Source organism: Salvelinus sp. IW2-2015, linkage group LG20 (assembly GCF_002910315.2).
Source record: "Salvelinus sp. IW2-2015 linkage group LG20, ASM291031v2, whole genome shotgun sequence".
Classification (NCBI taxonomy): domain Eukaryota; kingdom Metazoa; phylum Chordata; class Actinopteri; order Salmoniformes; family Salmonidae; genus Salvelinus; species Salvelinus sp. IW2-2015.
This window is the reverse complement of record NC_036860.1, coordinates 47,700,433-47,706,434: the sequence shown is the minus strand read 5'-3', so window position 1 is coordinate 47,706,434 and position 6,002 is coordinate 47,700,433. Positions and strand designations below refer to the sequence as shown.

Sequence of the window (6,002 nt, the reverse complement as noted above, 5' to 3'; positions counted from 1 at the left end):
TTACTTGAATAATTGTCAGTCATAAATATCAATATAAAGTATTGTTCAATGATTTATAATTAGGTTCACTAGTTTAAATCTACCCCATTCTTTCATAGCGCTGTCAAGAAAGATGCATTCTAACTATCCTTGGGGCAAGCTTTGCAAATCTTTCAAGCAAGGAGAATGACAGAATTTCAACCAAGCCCAAGGTATGAGGTGATTCTAATGCCTCTCATAAATTCAGTAGGTAGTGTAGGGCTAACAGCAAACTCAAATGTGGCATTGCTCCACTCAGACACGGCTGTTTATTAAAGTGCATCATGGCAGGTAACATAGTGCCTAGTGAAGGTCTACACAGCTTGAACAGTCTTCAACATTTTCTGCCTTCAAATGAAATCTAAATCTATTTTGATGTTTTTTTCCTACAGATCTACACAACCTACTCCACATTTACAAAGTGAAAGTTGTAGAACCTTTTGCCATATCTATAACTCATATTTTTATGGGAATTTGGTTGGGTCACCCAAAAAGTTACATATTTAATTGAAAGCAAGTCTATGAAGTGGTAGATCTGTTCTATGTGCACTATTTCTATGCTTCCCGTTCGTAAGTTTAGTTTTTGCATCTGCTTTCTTTTGCACACCAGCTTCAAGCACAATTTTTTGGGGTTATGGAAAATATATTTCACAGCAGTTTAGATGGTACAATATTTCTCTACAATATACTTGCTTGTTTTGTCACAAACTTAAATAGTTGAACTATTAGAATTTTAGCCACCAGGAAATGGCAGAATGAATCTTTTTAATGGTCTTGTTGCAAACAGAATTGATGATTTGGAGTGGATTTTTTTAAAACACGGGCTTCCTAATTTTCACTTTGTCAAACAGGCCAGTAATGTGAAGTGAATGCAATGTTGTTGATCCCTTTGTATTTTCCACTATTGTGGTGGCGGCATAGGGTGTGAAGAAATACGCAATCAATACATCCTTATTTTTGGGGGATTTTGAAAATTATTCAAAAAAATTCTTGCACTTCAAAAATGCAGAATAGGTTGTGTAGATTGGTAAAAAAAAAAGATCCAATTGAATCCCTTTTTAGATTTATACTGAACAAAAATAAATGCAACATGCAACTGTTTCAAAGACTTTACTGAGTTACAGTTCATATAAGGAAAACAGTCAATTGAAATAAATTCATTAGATCCTAATCTATGGATTCCACATAACTGGGAATACAGATATGCATCTGTTGGTCACAGATACCTTTTTTTAAGCTAAGTCAGTATCTGGTGTGACCACCATTTGCCTCATGCAGTGCGACACATCTCCTTCACATAGAGTTGATCATCAGGCTGTTGATTGTGGCCTGTGGAATGTTGTCCCATTCATGTCGCTTAATGTTGATGATGTAGTTGTTACTGACAAGAAGCACATGGCTGAGCTCTTTAATCACCACTTCATTAAGTCAGGATTCCTATTTGACTCAGCCATGCCTCCCTGCCCGTCCAACATTTCCTTATCTCCCACCACTTCTAATGCGACTATCCCCGATGCTTCTCCCTCTTTTCCCCCTGCCCCGCTACAAAGTTTCTCCCTGCAGGCAGTCACTGAGTCTGAGGTGCTAAAGGAGCTCCTTAAACTTGACCCCCAAAAAACATCTGAGTCAGATGGTTTAGACCCTTTCTTCTTTAAGGTTGCTGCCCCTATCATTGCCAAGCCCATCTCCAACATTTTTAACCGTTCCCATTGCTTGGAAGGCAGCCACAGTTCGTCCTTTATTTAAAGGGGAGATTAAGCTGATCCTAACTGTTATAGGCCTATTTCTATTTTGCCCTGTTTATCAAAAGTGATTAAATTCAGATGGATGTTATAAAATGCAATTCAGTTCAAGTCCTTTTCTAAAAAGAATTGACAGTGACCCTATCTCTGCAGTTGTTTTTATCATCGGACATACTTGTGGTAATAGGCTGTAGATTTTAATGTACACATTGACACATCTTCTCTCATCACAGATACAGCAGCTATCCTGTATGATGAACGGACTAAGAAACCATGCATGAGGTTTCTAAAGACTGGTAAAGACGACAATTAAAGATACAAGGGACATGTCGTGTGAATTAAATACCCTTACGATTTATCTGTGTAATACTTATATTTTTGTCCTTTGCATCAGGCCAGTGTGTGTTCGGCAACAACTGCAGATTCTCTCACATGTCAGAGGGACATGGAGATCAAGCTGATCCTAACTGTTATAGGCCTATTTCTATTTTGACCTGTTTATCAAAAGTGTTGGGAAAAACTTTCTTGATGTCTATAGTATTCTCTCGGGTATGCAATCTGGTTTCCGCTCAGGTTATGGATGTGTCACTGCAACCTTAAGGGTCCTCAATAATGTCACCATTGGCCTTGATTCTAAGCAATATTGTGTTGCTATTTTTATTGACTTGGCCCAAACTTTTGATACGGTAGACCATTCCATTTTTGTGTATTGGTGTCTCTGAGGGGTCTTTGGCCTGGTTTGCTAACTACCTCTCTCAAAGAGTGCAGTGTATAAAATCAGAAGATCTGCTGTCTCAGCCACTGTCTGTCACCAAGGGAGTACCCCAAGGCTCAATCCTAGGCCCCACGCTCTTCTCAATTTACATCAACAACATAGCTCAGGCAGTAGGAAGCGCTCTCATCCATTTATATGCAGATGATACAGTCTTATACTCAGCTGGCCCCTCCCCGGATTTTGTGGTAAATGCTCTACAATAAAGCTTTCTTAGTGTCCAACAAGCTTTCTCTACCCTTAACCTTGTTCTGAACACCTCCAAAACAAAGGTCATGTGGTTTGGTAAGAAGAATGCCCTTCTTCCCACAGGTGTTATTACTACCTCTGAGGATTTACAGCTTGAGGTAGTCACCTCATACAAGTACTTGGGAGTATGGCTAGACGATGCACTGTCCTTCTCTCAGCACATATCGAAGCTGCAGGCTAAAGTTAAATCTAGACTTGGTTTCCTCTATCGTAATCGCTCCTCTTTCACCCCAGCTGCCAAACTAACCCTGATTCAGATGACCATCCTACCCATACTAGATTACGGAGACATCATTTATAGATCGGCAGGTAAGGATGCTCTCGTGTGGCTAGATGTTCTTTACCATTCAGCCATCAGATTTGCCACCAATGCTCCTTATAGGACACATTCCTGCACTCTATACTCCTCTGTGATGAGATTCGAACATGCAACCTTCGGGTTGCTAGACGTTCCCGACCAACCACCCTATAAGTAACCTTCTGTCTTATGTAACCATACCAATTGTAACGTATTGTAGCGACCCGCACAGACAGCTGTGTGCTATGCTATTAGTTGGTTGTGTTGTACTTACCAGTACCCAGTGTTCGTGGGGGAATTCCTGGAATGTTCTGATGCCGGGCATCTTGGTGGTTGGTGGAGTAGCGTGGGGGATGGAGCATTGCAAGTTAAGACCATGTTTAACCATTGTTCTCTCTCTTATTTCTGGTCTTCACCAGAGAATGTCACGGTTGTTTTATAGCGTATCTTTCATTTATTTGGCGTGGGCTACGGCCAAACAGTAGCCTGTGTGGAGTTGGGTTAATAAACCATAAATTCGTAAACCTCTGTCTGGACAATTGTTCCTTTATGACCTAGCCAGGTCCTTACATTGGTGTCAGAAGTAAAAACGTAGATAAGTTAGCCAGCTAGGTAACTGACGAAGTGGCTAGCTAATGTACGTGAGTACGGGGGTTGAAAATGCTTCAAGGGAATCAGAAAGTGAAGGTGGAGGTAGGGGACGATTATGGCCAAGGAGGAGCTTGTGCATGGACGTCGGAGCATCTGGCTGAGGAGATCGCCAGGGCATCGGAGCACAGATGCCAATTGAGGGAGACCGCTAGAATGATGGCGGCTGAAGCGGGCATGAGTGCTTCGTCGACTGTGCTTCGCACGGATACTTGTGGGCAGACCAAAGGGGTCACGTCAACGCTGCGGGACAAGGAATCTGGGGCTCAGGATGTAAACAAACATGGCGGCGCCCAGTTCCCGATTGTGTCCGTATCTGTTAAGACCCCGAAGTACTCCGGTAAGGCGTATTGGGAAGCTTTTCATGCTCAGTTTGAACTGTTAGTACATTTTGGGGAGTGGTCGAATGAAGATAGGGCACTGCAGTTGGCTTTGTGCCTCACGAATTATTCTCTGTCCTGTTTGATACTGATTATCCCCGAGGACAGATGTGATTATGGGACTTTAGTGGGAGCACTGAGGAGGCACTTTGGACAGTGTGTACAGCCCGGGCTGGTGCGCTCCGAACTGAGTGATAGACGCAGGATGCCTGGAGAGCCACTACGGGTGCAAGCTAATGACATTGAGAGCCTCTCTCGGCGGGCATATGCTCACATGCCCCCTCCGTGGAGAGCGAACTAGTACGGGACCAGTTCATACAGGCGCTCTCTCCTACGGAGCTGCGCATACAGACCCAGCTGGCTCATCCTGAGTCATTGCAGATAGCCTTGGAGATGGCTTTGGAGAGGGAGCTCGTGTGGGCTGGGGCTTCGGTGGGGGTGCAGGGAGACAGACCCACTGTGTGGACTGGGGGGCAGAGCAGCCCAGAGCTGGAAAAGCCTGCATGGGTGGCTGAAATGACTGAACTCATTCGTGCTGTGTCGCTACAGGCGGCACGAAACACACACCCTGGTCCCAAGGTCTGCTGGAGGTGTGGCCAGCCAGGCCATCTGCACCGGGATTGCACCATGTTCCCCAGAGCTCAGGGAAACGGCTCGGGGTCCGCATAGACGGGGCAGTGCAGACCCCTGGCTCTCTTTCCCAACCAACACCATCTTTAGGAGGAGCCCATCGACGCGGACAGGGGAGCAAAGCTTCACGTCTCCCAGAAGTAGACGAGGGCAAGCGGATGGAGCCTGTTGTTGTGGTGGGCCGGACCTGTGTTGGGGACTTTTGTCATGTCCCTGTCACTGTGAAGGGGGTGCCCTGCTCTGCCCTGGTGGACACTGGATCAACAGTAACCCTGGTGAGGCCGGATATTGTGCCAGGTTGGACTTAGTTTGAGCACACAACTGTGCAGCTCTGCACAGTCATAGGTGAGCTGGCACCCATGAAAGGGAAGGGAATAATGACTCTGGCAGTAGGGGGCAGGACTGTGCGTCATTCTGTGTGGGTGGCGGCTGTGCGGGACCCTTGTATCCTGGGGTTGGACTTTCTTAGGAGCACAGGCTGCCAGTTAGACCTAAATGGGGGCACACTGAGCTTCCAGAGAGGGCTGGCAGTCACTATGCCCCCCCCCCCCTAATATCACATTCACACAACCCAACAACCCCTTTACTCAAACAGTTAAAGCAGTAGAGACTCATGGCTGCCCTCCCCCCATCTGTGTGTGACTTTTCCACAGCCCCTTTGTCACCTACGGCTGTGTGTTACATTCCCCCAGCTACCTCCATAACACATACCTCTGTGAGCCTGGGCCCCCCCCCCCCCCCCCAGCCCAGCCCAGCTACCCCAGATGGGAGAAGAGAGGACACTGTCTGCAGTGAGGGAAATATGGGGGAGGACCTGTGTTGGTCTTGAACCAGGGCTGCAGGAAAAGTTGTGGCAGTTGCTGTTTTAATTCAGAGACAGCTTTGCACTGAGTGAGGAAGAGGTGGGTCAGACTCATCTGGTGCAGCATGAGATCGACACACGTGATGCTCGGCCCATCAAGATGCGTCTCCGCCGTAGCCCGCTGGCACGCCAGGAGGCGGCAGACAAGGCTGTTTTGGAGATGCAGCGGGCAGACTTTGTCGAGCCCTCAGACAGCCCCTGGGCAGTGCAAGTCGTCATGGTTCCTAAGAAGGGGGGCAAGCTGAGGTTCTGTACGGACTACAGGTGGCTGAATGAGGTAACCAGGAAGGACTCATACCCCATACCACGTATCGATGAGTCGCTGGACCTGGTTAGGGGGTCCTCCTGGTTCTCCTCACTAGACCTCCGCAGTGGCTACTGGCTGGCATGTGCCCCTCTCCCC

The 6,002-nt window shown here is 46.7% G+C and overlaps 1 long non-coding RNA gene across 1 annotated transcript in view; it reads right to left on the bottom strand.

The window, feature by feature from the left end:
• LOC139029454 (uncharacterized) overlaps positions 1-6,002 on the bottom strand; it is an 83,942-nt gene that overhangs the window by 41,457 nt on the left and 36,483 nt on the right. The gene's annotated exons all lie outside the window — the stretch shown is intronic.